Source organism: Copidosoma floridanum, unplaced genomic scaffold (genome assembly GCF_036245765.1).
Source record: "Copidosoma floridanum isolate Cflo_tuat_1 unplaced genomic scaffold, Cflo_Japanese_pri ptg000006l, whole genome shotgun sequence".
Classification (NCBI taxonomy): domain Eukaryota; kingdom Metazoa; phylum Arthropoda; class Insecta; order Hymenoptera; family Encyrtidae; genus Copidosoma; species Copidosoma floridanum.
In genome coordinates, this window is record NW_028321883.1 from 17,562,937 (window position 1) to 17,576,585 (window position 13,649).

Consider the following 13,649-nt stretch of genomic DNA (forward strand, 5'->3'; position numbering starts at 1 on the left):
AATCTGTTCCGGAAAAGAAAGGAGTACCAGATGGTTCCTAGGTAAGGTCGAGCGAGACAACCAGGGAGCGAAATGGTGTATTGTACAGCAGTGACAAAAAGGACAACAGCGCCCAGAAACGAGAGATAACCGAGAGAACACCACCACCCTTCCCCATCAGCTAGGACGTATAGGTAGGTTGGTAGCGAGCGAGAGAAGAGTTAAGAAACGGGCTGGCTGCGGCGAAAGGGAGGGAGAGAGCGGAGGTAATGGGAACGAACCGGCTGGGAAGAGTGGCTGTAGCCCCGCGTTAGGGCCGCCGGCGCCCGAGAGCCATTAAGCTTAATGACATAATGAAGTAAATGGCTGTGCATGCCGCGCGCCCCCACCCCCGCGTGGAAACCCGAAAGTGGGAGAGAAGTCCTCGCGCACTCAGACTGTAGCTTATAACCCGGGTAAAACTGGGCTTGGGGGAGAGCACCGGTGCAATATACCGCGTGCCCGGAATTCCTGACTTATATGCCCGGGCTTGCGCGCACCCTTGCCGTGTACAATACTGCCTGCCCAGTGCTACTGCTGCTGGTTGTGGCGGTGGTTGTGCACTGCACGATCCGGAAACGAACTGTCCTTCCCTTCCCTTGTCTGGTTTCGCGTGGATTCTCGCATGTGTACATATTGTGTGCCCGCTGCTATAAGTACTGATGTGTGTGGCAAATAGAGGTATGTGCGCCCGTTAACTGTTCCCGCTTCTGCCTACGGTTTTAAAGCTAAGAGTGATGTATAGGTGTATTTGGAATGGTTATCGTTGGACGAGCTTTTTTTTTTTTTTTTTTTAATGAACACATACGTGTGTTTTTTTTACTTTCTCACATTTTCGTGTAGAGCTTGCACAGGATACCGAAAAAACATACAAAAACTGTAAAAAAATTAATATATCTCTCTTGTGAAAACAGTTCCTGAATTTAAACTTATACATGTATGCACCAACCCTCTCTTGCACCTACGGCTTTAAAAACACACGCGTGGGCTTAAATACATATCGCACCCGGAAAACGTACACCAACACTCGTTCCTCTAACACCCACCCTACAAACTGAATGGGGCTCGTGCGCGCGATAATCACGCGTGTTTTCCGGCCGCGGTACTTTCCTAAGAGAGCCAAGTTCGCGAGCGTACACATAACTCTAGAATGTCATCTCGCACGCGTTTAGATATATATATACCTGTGGAGGGAAGGGCGCGCGCAAAAGCTCCCTCGATCCGGGGAAACCCTTTCGCGGGGGTCCCTAAACGCTCCTTGGTACCGAAAGCCCACGCACGCGAGTTTTGCACCCTCGGCTCTTTGAGAGAGCGCGTGGCTGTGTGTGGAATTTTGTACGCAAGAGTGGGAGTACACCAAACGCGTATATTGTGTGTGTGTGTGTGTGTCAGCACTCGTACGGGGAAGCGACCGGCTGCGCGCGTCATTATTTGGGACACATACACACGAGGATAAAAAGAGAGAGAGAGAGAAGCACCAGCTTAAGGTTTTTTTCCGATTCTTTTTATTAAAATAAAATCGGCTGGCAGACTGGTTAATTGGATTTCGCAGCGCAATTGCACTCTTTATGCGCGATGTGTGAGAGTATGTTTCTGCGCATGTGAATGTACGTGTGGTGGGTGAAAGAAGTGAAATTATTGGGATGGGTGTCGATGCAACAGCCCCTTCTTCTTTTTTTCTCTTCTGTGCGAGCAAATTAGTTTTCGTTTTTTGGAAGGGGAATAGCTTGGAAGAATGTGTACGTGACGTATGTGTAATACTGGAGATATTTTTTTCGCAAGGGTTAATGGCGGAAATATTTGAGATTATCCGAGGTTCTTCATCGTGGTGATGGGTATTATCTTCCGTTATTATCTACATGTAGATATTAAAATATTTCTCCTTGGAACTTGCGTATTTTCAAAGATTTGTGTCGTACAAAAAAGTGTGTACAAATCACCGTGTATCTCAATTACTGTCTGATCGGTTGAACGATCACGAAGAATTCCACAGTGTTGTTTCTTTTTGTTTCAATTATATTTATATCAACCAGACAGACACAATGTAATTTCATTTGAGAGCTCACATTTCTTACCGCATACCTACAGTTCAGGGACCACCTTAATTCAGTTTGCAAGACCATGAGTGTCGTTAATAGCATCTACTAATGTAACACTGCGTGAAAAAGATTACGATTTCACCGAAACGTGAACAAAAAAAAAGAATCCAAGCACCATTCCAGCCCCCAATTAACGTTCTTCGAAAAGCAACACCACACGATCCCAAAAACGCACAATAATATATCCGCGCTAGTAACTGATATACATTCACACGCGACAATACTTAACCTTCCCTTCTCCACAAGGATCACCAGGCACGGAGCAAACCTCTTCCAAAATTGCGCAAACACCTCGGCCGAGGAGCACAAAAGCCTCCTCATCATCCTTTCTTGCCAAAAAATAGGGCCCCTAGAGCAAACAAACGAACGCACGTGTAGTTCTTGCTCTCATTTTAAATTTCACACCTTCAGCTCGACTCTGTACGACAAAAACACACGCATGGAGCATTGTCCGAAAATACCGAGAATCGAGACCGAGAAGGTGTAGGTACCTAGAGAGTGCGAATATTATGATGTCCGTCAGCCATTCAGCTGCCAGTCAGCACTAACAGAGGAGGGCTATAAGGCGTTAGTCGCCCCCACGGGACGTCTCCCCTTCCATCTTTTTCTTATTTCTTCTCACCTTTTTGCTGATGCCTTACCCTTCTCCTTTTTCTTCACGTCAGCTAGCCTCTGGACCACCTTACCCTGCTTCTATGTACCCCTTCGTCGATTGTTTTAACTGTAACATACACGTGACACACTATGCACAATGCGTTTCCTTCAAGTTCCTTTGCCCACTAGAACGGCCAAGGACGGTGAAACTGCGATGACCTCCTTGGCACCTCACCCTCTTTCCAATCCTTGTTCTCGTGACCTTTTTCTGTCTTATCTTCTTTTTATTACACGATAAGTCCAGTCACGTCACGGGATTCATAGATATTTTCGATCCATCGCGTGAATAATATCTAAATCGACATATTATTAAATGCTTAATCAACTCTACATCGAACAAAAAGTATTTCGCATAAAATCAATGTACGATTACAAAGCATTAGTATTTCAGTTTGCATGCTAGTATTTTGTGATTAGCTTAAGCACATATTTTGCCGATCCCGTTGTGTTTGATTTAAGCTAATGGGGTTGTTCTACTTTTAATGCTCGTCACTCCTTACGTAAAAGAAATTGTAGCGACATTCTCTAACGAGATCTTATAAAAGCTACTACTTCTCACTCATACGTAGATGTAACAAAAAAAAAAAAAAAAATTCACTCTCCATCAAACATGGTACCCCAATACCCGCACAAACCAACATTCAGCCATCAATCACTCCCAACATCATTATCATCGTCAATACCATCAAACACAAACTTCACACCCCGTCTGTGCATATATTTACCTCCGCTCAAGCTCCCCAAGCCAGCACTCTCCGTTAAAACACAACTTGATACCTCTTCACTCGCACCTCCTATGCATACACGAAGCGTACCACCTACACACGTGCTCATCAGAACGTCGGTAGAAAAAAAAGGAAGAAAGTCGATCGCTCCTCGATCCCTACGGAGTAATACTTGCAGTACACTTGTAGCAGCACCCATACAGCAAAGAACGAAGCGTATCATGCGAGCGTGCGAGTAGTCCCGCGAGACATGGCAGGGGAAGGAGTGGATTAGGGAGTACGGCTGGTTCTTTTCCCCACGCACTACATGACCAACTCGTAACGCGCAAAACACTTGTAATGGACCAGAGAAAGCGGCTCTCGGGGGAGTGTGTGCGTGTACGTGGATCTACACGGAGAGCTGCTAATACGTTAGCTCCCATGTTTATGGCCTCGAATTAATTTGCTCGATTCGATCGACTCGACACCCCGGTCGCTGGCCCCTTCTGTTTGGGGAGAGAGAATCGCTTGCTTGCTTACTTGTCTACTTGTTCAATGAGCTGATTTTTTAATTCGTTTTTCAATTTTCATATGGTTTTTTTTTTTTTTTTTTTTTTTTTTTTTTTTTTTTTTTTTTCAGGCTAGCACATTATTCATACATTTTACTTCGGTTCTTTTAAGTGGCTGTGTTAGTATTTATTAATAAGGAGACACGCTTAGGAATGCCGAAAAATCGTAGGCAAGATAGGATAATGATACCTGTTTCTCTTAACTGTTCTAATTTCACGTGCTTTTTTGAATCCATACACGATAAACAGAGCATACTTGTACTTGAATTTTGGACATTTAATTAATTTTTCTTATCTCATTGTTGTCCAATTCATACTTTAATTAACATCAAATAGATAAGTATAACTATTGAGCGAAATCACGAAAAAGTTGTTTATTGAAAAAAAAAAAGCTCACACCCAATCGGCTTATATATACATGCTAAGTAGATATTGATCGCAAACAACAGCCTCGGGCGCTCGCCCCTTCTTGTTTTTTTTCACTCTTGCGCTGCGTTTCGTTTAGCTGTACCATAAGCGCCATCTATCTGATAAAGAGCCAAGGTTACTGGCATTTAAGCAAGGGAATATGTGTATGTATATTATATTCTGAACTTATGAAGCGTCTTACATTCTTCTTTACACCAATTTATGGCAGAGATTAGAGAGACTAATAGTTTCCGGCATATTATTTAGCAGTTGTTTAGAAGTTGAAAAACAAGGAAAAATACCAAAGGTTCTTTTTAAAACGCTAAAGATTAATTCAAAGCGTAATTTGCTTTACGACACACTGTTTTTATATTTCTTTTTCACAGGCTCAAAATTTAGGCGTTTTAGAACAGAATTATAATAGAATGAAACTATTGGATTTATTAGTTGTATAACATTGTTGTTTTTTGTTAAAAAAAAAAAAGTATGCCGCAATTAAGTGATTAAAAGCGTTAGGCATACTAGTGCCATTCGTGCGTCATTTACATTTTCTTTAATACATACAGCAATACATTATCCCATTGTGTATTTAATAAGAATCATACGATAATGAGGAAAAAAATAACTACTGAAATAGTTTGTCAGCAGTTGTTGTTTGCGATAATGTGGCTGTTTTATAGTTCTTTTTTTTCCAAATTCTATTTAAAGCAGTAATTTTTAACATACTGTTCCATAATTAAATCTGAAAAAACTATAATTGAGCTCGAGTATAACAACCCGTAGGTAATGGGTTTACTTTAACGTGACATGGTCGAATCAGTTAGATAACAAAAAAAATGACGAAACGGCCATAATTTTTATTAGACTACATGACGCGATTGACAAAATTTTTCATATTAGTTTGGGATTAACGACGATTAACTATTATGGGTGTAACTGCAATTTTCAATTTATAAACAATTTTGCCGTATGCAAATGTACCCAAGCTTTCAATGAACAAATATTCTGTGATCTAAACGGGTGAGTGCTTGCACAGCCAAGCGGAGATGGTGATCGACGGTCACAATGGAGAAAAGAGAGTGGCCAAATGGAAAAGGAGAAAAAAGAAATAAAAGTGTTAGAACAAACGAGTGAGAGAAGAAAGAGTCGTCGAAAAGCGAATTTCCAATTACCCGCCACAAAGCCGTAATTTCCAGTTTAAAATGTCTCGGCAGAGTCCACGTGGAAATGTATACACGTATATATTCAGGAGTACTTTGTACATAAGGTTGTTCGTATACACAGGGTTATAGAAGGTATACGCGCAGGAAGGGGAGTAAGCGGGCGAAGGACGAGCAGGAGGAGAGAGAACGAGGCCTGAAAGAGATTTCCAAATTAAATTTCGAGATTAGTACCCGGACTTAATACGGACAAGTGGCAACGGCAGCGGCGCAAGACGCGTCCCACGGGAGTGCTACGCAACCGCGCGAGAACCTTTCTCCCCCGTTCCTCCCCCTCTTCTTGTCGTGCGCCCCTCAACGTCGTTTTGATGGGTGTACGTGTACGTAGCTTAGCTGCGAGGCATTTTAGATACGTTTTTCTCGTTGTGATTGTATCGTTTGGTTTTCACGACAATTATTCTTTTTAATTATTGTTTGTTAGGCTTTATTTTTTGAATATCCTCTTTCGCGTGTATTCGTAAAATATGGAAGCTATATTTTTCTAATGGTACGAAAAATCAGAAAATTTGTAACTCCCTGTTCCAAGACTCTGATTATACAAGTTACACTTCTCAATGCACTAATCAAACTATTGCTTAATAATAATATGTATATGTGTGGACATTTTCGTAATCGAAAAAATATTGTGAACCCATGAAACATTTGGAACAATTGTAATGACTATCATCATTATTTTATAATCCTCCGAGTAAATTTATTACAAACTGGAGCAATCAATAAACATTAAGTAATTGAATCTGATTTTTCCACCAATTCTGCAAGACAGTAATCAATTAACGACGTTAAATACATCAACGTTTCATTCGTGCGTACGATTACATTTCTCCACTTTACTGATCAATTATCAAATTGAAAACATAAAAATAAATAATTGAGAGGCAGAAACAAACCAGAAAAGAAAAAAATACACAAAAATAAACCACAGGCGCGCAGTGACAAAGGTACAGCTTGAAACTCGAGTTATATCATCAGCAGTTGAATCTAATTATTGCCTTCTCTCGTCGCAGGAGAAAATCCCCCAAACCCGCACACTTACAGACACCCATCGTTGGCACCACACTTTTTTCATCCAACTCCCTCGCACCTCAATATTACGTCGTCATTTCTCTCGTCTCCCTATCATTTACTTCCTGACTTTCTTCTCCCTCTCGTACAGTCCCACGAGAACGACACGTAGACGACGATCGTTTCTTACATGTATGCCAGCAACGTGACTTTGTGCACACAAACACAGGCGTCCGTGCACGTAAAACACCCCTTCGACTGCAGGGGTGAGATGTCAGTACACATGCGCGTGTGCGATTCCATTTGCGCCCCGTAAATTCGCCACCCACCATTCCTTGACACCGTGATATCGCAAGTGGGTGTGTATACGGGTGCGAGGTACAGAGACACTTTAGGCCCACCGTCGTACGTAACTTTGCACGACTGGGGAAAGCGGTGGTCAGGGAAAACGTGCGAAATTCAAATTTTGAACCAAACAGTCAGAGGGTAGTTTTAAGCGTAACCACATAATTTTTTTTCATTTTTGTAGGGTTAATGTATTCAAAGGCATGGAGAGTGAGGAGTTGGGTGATTAAATAAATTTTGACACAGTCTGTTGTTTGTTGAACAGTAGTAAAAAAAGAATGGATTTCCTCAATTTATCTGCTTTTCATTGCCAATGACATTTAAGTATATTAATGTGCACGATGTATGCATGACGCAGCTTCAGTCACAGATGGAGCTTTTCACCTACAGGTTTCAAACTCTTTGGGACATACTTTCACCATCCGTATCTAAAGTGACTGAGCCCACGATCTACACAATTGTATCACAGATGAAATGTATTTTTACAGTTGTTTGTACAGCTTTTATCTAATTTATGAAAAAAAAATAAAATGAAAAATAAATTATCCTACGAAAAAACTGCCCACTCTCATTCAATGCATGTAACATTTTTTAATAAAAACAAAATAATGTTTTTAATTCTTTTTTTTCTGTTTATCAAAATTGAGATCTCACTAGGTCTCCACTCCTTTCGAATAAATTACGCACGTTTTGAAACCTCGTTCGGCCCGATGGATGGTCGATGTAATTATTGGAATTAGGATAAACAAATCTCTTGAGATACCGTTATTAAGTCATTTAAAGTCCCGTAATGAAAAGGAAGGCTATCTCGGTCTTGCTCGTACACACACATGTACGAATTCAGTCTTAGAAATCCAGTAAGTCAAGAGTAGAAGAGAGAGAGGTTGGAAGGAGGCATGTCATTTTAATTAATAGCTCTTGCGTCGTATTCATTGCGAAAACTTTGAGTGTAAAAGATTATGTACAGCTTTTTTCGTGCTCACTCGCGTAAGCTTCGTATTTAATTTAAACCGAAGCACACTCGTACGTCCATTTTCTTACATACGTAAAAAGTAAACTTGAAACATATTTTTAAGAATTTTGAAGTGGTTTGGATTTTTATTTTAATGTTGACTTCGGGATCCTCGTTAAAATATGTTTGGAATTTATAATACAGTTTTCAATATCATACAAATACCAAGTGTGATGAGAATTTTCCCTGGAATTAACTATTCAAAACACAATCCATTCCCATTCCCAACATGTACGTGTAATTATGTTTAAAAAAATTATCAAACAATTGGGTAAGCCAAAAACGCACTTAATATTTAGCTGTTAAAAAAGTTTTAGCATAATTTTACCGTATAATTTTTAAGGCAAGCTAATTGAGTACACGATACCCAGGATTATTTTTATAGATTCAATAGTCTAAAGATGTAATCTTATGAAGGCTTGACATCCAATTCAAATCCTTCACATTACTAGGTGGACTTTCGTGGGGGTGCAGATACACGTAAACTATACAAAATTCATCATCAGTTATAAATTCTCACAATCACAATCATATCATCAATCAACACCTTTTATTACTCATCAAATTCCTGACGAACAAAGCGTCGTCTCTGGGATCTTTACACGCTTTGTACAGGATTAAAGAGTGTCACAAAGTTATATTGCTCTGATTGTCCGTACTTTATCCAGATGGAAGAAAAGAATGCAGTTGTATTACGATGACATTTCCATCCGCGTATTTGTGACTGCACTTCACATGTGGGCGCGTGGTACGGATGTAGAGTACACCACCGCATCAGTATAGAGACGAGTGGGAGAAGTTTAAGACTTTAACAGCTACTAAAGTAAAGCTCTCTCTTCGTGTCTATCTGGCTTTCTCGACTTTGCCACCCGGCAAAACAAAAGCTACAACGGAGAACCAGCAAGGCACATCCATGCAGCACAACATGCAGTAAATAGCCCATGCATGTATGGGCGGAAGAGGAGAGGCAAAGGCGCAGCAACGAGCGGAGAAGGGAGCGCGACGCCGCGAGGGGGAGTTACTTTGGGATCTGCCATTGGCCATCTCAGGACTCCTTTATTGCAGGTTGCCCGGGGCAACCCAGCCCCCCCTCCTTTACCCTTTTTATCGCCCCTTCTTCCTGGCTAGTGTGTTACCCCCCCCCCTCTTTAGTCTTTGGTTGTGTGCGCTGGAAACAGCCGTGATAAAGCGTTTACGTGCAGTCGAGCTACAACCACCACACCCTATGTGTGTGTGTGTGTGTGTAATTCCTTTCCTCTATATCTCTTTCTCCCTCTGTCTCTACATCACTCCACCATCACCCTTTCGCCACTGTTTTCTGCGAGTGCTGATTTATGCACCAGGGGTGTGCGTTTTGGGTACTCGGTCAGTGCATGATTGTGGAAAAGATGCTGCAGGACCTGGCCTTTTTCTTCTTCATCTTCGTCTTTCTCGTGAGCTGCTTAGCGGGGTCATTATGATCGTGAGCGTGCGGATTGAAGCTTGTCTCTTGAATTTTTCACATCATTCGACTCTTCGCTCGGATGAGCTTTTTTGTAGGTCTTCCCTCGCCTGTCTAGCGATGTTTTTCTCTTTACCTGCGAGATACTGTATTAGCTCTTGTGGATTTTTGTAAGTTGGGTTTATTGCGATTTTGGTTGGGTTCTGATAAGACTCGTTAATTTTTAGACTTGGAAGAATGTAGAAATATAAATCGAGAGACCAAAAGAGATTTTAATCCAATAATCATTAATTAAGTATTGCGGACTCAACAGAAAATGGTAAATAGATCATGTGAGCTGTTTCTTTTTTCTGTTCGGCTGAAGATAAGTATACGATCCTTTCTATATCCAACTTAAAAAAAAAAAAAAAAAAAATTATTGGCTGGAGATGCTTGGTCTGTAAATTACAATCACATATTGCGAAATGAGTATAGTTTAATCCAAACAGATCAGTGGACGAATTGTAGACGAAATGTCAATTTCTGGTCAAATTAAGTTGGGTAATTTCCAGACAAGTTTAGATACAAGCAAGAATTTACTAGTCCAAAAATACAAAACTGTCATCAAGATACTCACATTAAATCCCTGATTCAAATTCATCATCTGTATGACAAATAAGAACAAAATACATCTTCTTACGATTTCTTCCCATCATTGTCACAAGTTATCGAACGAAGCCTGCTACCATTCCCTCGACGTACCACGACGGATTAAACTCAACCTGTGAACCCTTTTTAGCTACTTGATTCTCTTTTCTCATTTGAACCACACAGCACATACTTGAGCACTCGGATCACTCTCATCTCTCCTTCTCTTTACCATGCGCTCACGAGAGACATACATACGACGCTCACTGGCGCACACTCAAACTGATTGGAAGGAAGTAGAAAATTCTCACCCACGTACACTAAAACGCGAGCAAAAAGTGGGACTAGCAACTACGTCGTGTATACACGGGCAGCTATTACACTTTCCTGCTTTACTGAAAGTACCGGCAATGAAATTTTTGTTTTTTTACTCTTCCGTCTTCTCTTCCCTGGCTTTTTCCTGGAATTGATCTATTTTTATGTAGTGCTATGGATTGGAAAACCTTGCGATTTGCTGTTCAAAGTTTTTCTCAGATAACTTTATATAAAATTTACCTTACACTCTTCGCTTTTATGCTTTACTTTTTTCACTGAATGAATGTGGCTTAAAACCTTGGTATCGGATGATATTACTCGAAAGAGCTCATTGTCCAATTGTGTTGAGCGTCTTTGACAACCCTATTTGGTACCCCAATGATTTTAGTATTGGTTACCTGTACACCACTATCACCACCACGTTTTACTAAAGCTCCACGGAAAGAAAATATTCAACGCGTCCCAAAACATCATGAGTAGAAAAATGAAGAAAAAAAATCCAAAAACCAAGTGGATGTTAAACCACTCCGGAGAGCGCGGTGAGGGTCTAGAATTACATTTGTCAGTGAAACCACAAAACAAACCGAACCCCCGAGCCCGAATTTCATAAAGCGAAGAATATGGTGTACATGGCAGCGTATAGCTCAGGCAAGGGAAGAGCGAGCGTGCAAAAGGGCAGCCGGAGAAATTGATCGCGAGCTGCGGTGGGACCACGGCTGGCGCACGAAATAGGAGAAAAAGAAGGGAAAAAGAACGAGCGCGTGGAGAAGAAACGAGTGAGACTCTCGAACTAGTACACACAAAAAAACGAGTGGAGAGAGAGAGAGAGAGAAAGACATGGGGAGGGAAGCGATATGGATGTGTGTGTGTGTATGTATGCAGAGGGAGCGGATAAAAACGTCACTTTGGGTATACGTGCGTAAGAAAGCTGTGGGAGGGAGGGAGGATAGCTCGTGGTTCTTGAGAAGGGTCGCTTTAAAAACAACCTCTGGCTTGCACGCGGGAGTCGACTGTCCGGCCGGCGCCATACGGACGCCGACGCTATTCACGTGTATATATGTATACGCGCCCAAAGTCTAGTCGGGGAGGAATTTTTATTATTTCTCCCACTCTTCTGTAAGATAAATATGAAAAAGAAGAGTGAAGTGAAAATTAAGCGACAGTGGCCAGTCATTCTGGTGAAACTGACGATGAAAAGGTGTGTGTGAATTGATTCGTGACTGGGCTGTTAGTTACTGGACGTGGAGAGTTTTATGGGGCTAGACACGATTTTAATGTGAAGTAACCAGTCAAGGAACATGTTGGTTTGTTTAGGAATCATGATTCTGCGTTTAAGAAGTGTTTCTATGACATATACACTTAAATTTCCAAGGAATGTTGTGAAAATACAGACGCATAAGTATGGAAAATTTAGATTTAATGAAAATAAAAACAAAGTGAAAAAGCACGCAACAATATGAGTACATCTTCTATGGACTGGTAATAGACAACACCATAGAATATTCAACTCCCGTTGATAGACATCAATGGGAAACAAAAGATTCAGAGTGGTATTATTCACTTTAGAGTTTAGTGTGCGTTGAATCCTGGTCAACTATTTGTTGACACCCAAAGCTTTTTCAAAGTTCGAACAAAATACCCGTGGGAATCCAAAATTTGATAGGGGAGTTAAAAAGTTCCCCATTGGAAAGTGCCACCTAAAGGTCTCGCCCGTCAAACGATGTAATAAGCTCGAGCTGATGCAGTGAATGTAAAATAAAGTAAGCTCGGGGAATAAACCCTCGCGCGTCAAACGCACCTAACATCACCCATGCGAGCAAAAGCACGGAACGAAGGAAATGAAGCTGCACCTTCGAGAGCGCAGTAACGGCGCCCAGTCTACCGAGTCCAATTAGTCCAGGGGCCCATAATTGGGGGCTCCCTCAATTAATAGTTAATCAGCCCGTGCGCACGCGCCTGCGTACTCCTCTTTTTTATTTCTCTCAAGCGTTCATCGCCTCTACACGAAAGGGTCGTGAAACGTATGTACAACTCGCGAGTACACGCGACAATGGGAAAGTTCAAAAGCGGACCACGTACATGGCAGTGGATTTGCTTGTCTAATTTAAAATCGCATTCAACTGCCGTCCCCGTGACGGATTATGTTATAATTAATCGTGGGATTCCGGTCTGTTTTTTTTTCCCCCTCGACCCGCTGTTTGTGCCATGCACAGGTGCGCGCCGCCGAGCGTGCGGTTCGGAAAATTAGTTTGTTCCGTTTGGCGGAGGGAAATTGGTAGTGCAGTAATTAAAATTTCACGCCCCCGCGATGATTAGTCCGCCAAGCGGGACTCCCTCTCCTCTTCGCATCGGATGTGTACTTTTTTTTTTTTCACACGTGGAGGTGGAATTATTTGAGTTTTAAATTTCTTTTTTCTCACTTTACAAAACATTGCGATGAATGTGTCTGTGTGGACTTTTAACGAGCTTACGTGAACTTAATTAAAAATTGTTTTGTCGTGACTGAATTGAATTTGGAATTGCCATGGTGCCATTGAACCAACATCCGTATATGCAATCCGTTCCCCAGATTCGCAGGTACATCGCATTGGATAACTCAATACGATCGAACCATCGCCTCCTCAACCAATCAAAGCTCCATTGTGATACGCGCCGTCCCTCCGAACCATCTGAATTTCCAAGTGGAGGGGGAGAGGGCGCCTGAGCCTCCTCTCGGTATAATTAAAATTTTGTCTCGCGCGCAATGCACGGAAACTGCCTATATTGGCGCGATGACTGTGCTTGTGTGTCTAACGAGTAATATAATATTCAGCCCGTGCTCGCTTTATTTTTCCGCTGCGCACGCTCGCGGATAATTATCAATTACACGCCTGGTGCGTGTGGGTGTATAATGCGAGCTCGAGTACACGCTTGCCTCGAGTTTAACGAGGGCCGATGGGAACAACTTTTTTTTTTTTTTTTTTTTTCAGGGGAAAAGCAGCTGGTTGATTGTTTAAATTTTTGGTTTTGATGGTTGTTTTTTAACAACTGGTCGAAAATAGTTTGCTATTTGGAAGGGAATGTTGGCTGCGAGTTTCTTAGCGTTTGTTAATTAGGTGTTTGAGATGTGTATGGCGATGGTTGAGTGCTTTATGGGATTTTATTACTTCCCGAGAGATTGATTTGATCGTTTGTTTCGTTGGATTATTATAAACAAATTTTTGTCGATATTATAAAAGAAAAGTTATTCATC

The 13,649-nt window shown here is 41.5% G+C and overlaps 1 protein-coding gene across 1 annotated transcript in view; it reads left to right on the top strand.

Moving 5' to 3' along the window:
* The window catches only part of LOC106640487 (uncharacterized), a 77,584-nt gene that overhangs the window by 32,182 nt on the left and 31,753 nt on the right, over positions 1 to 13,649 (top strand). The window lies entirely within an intron of this gene.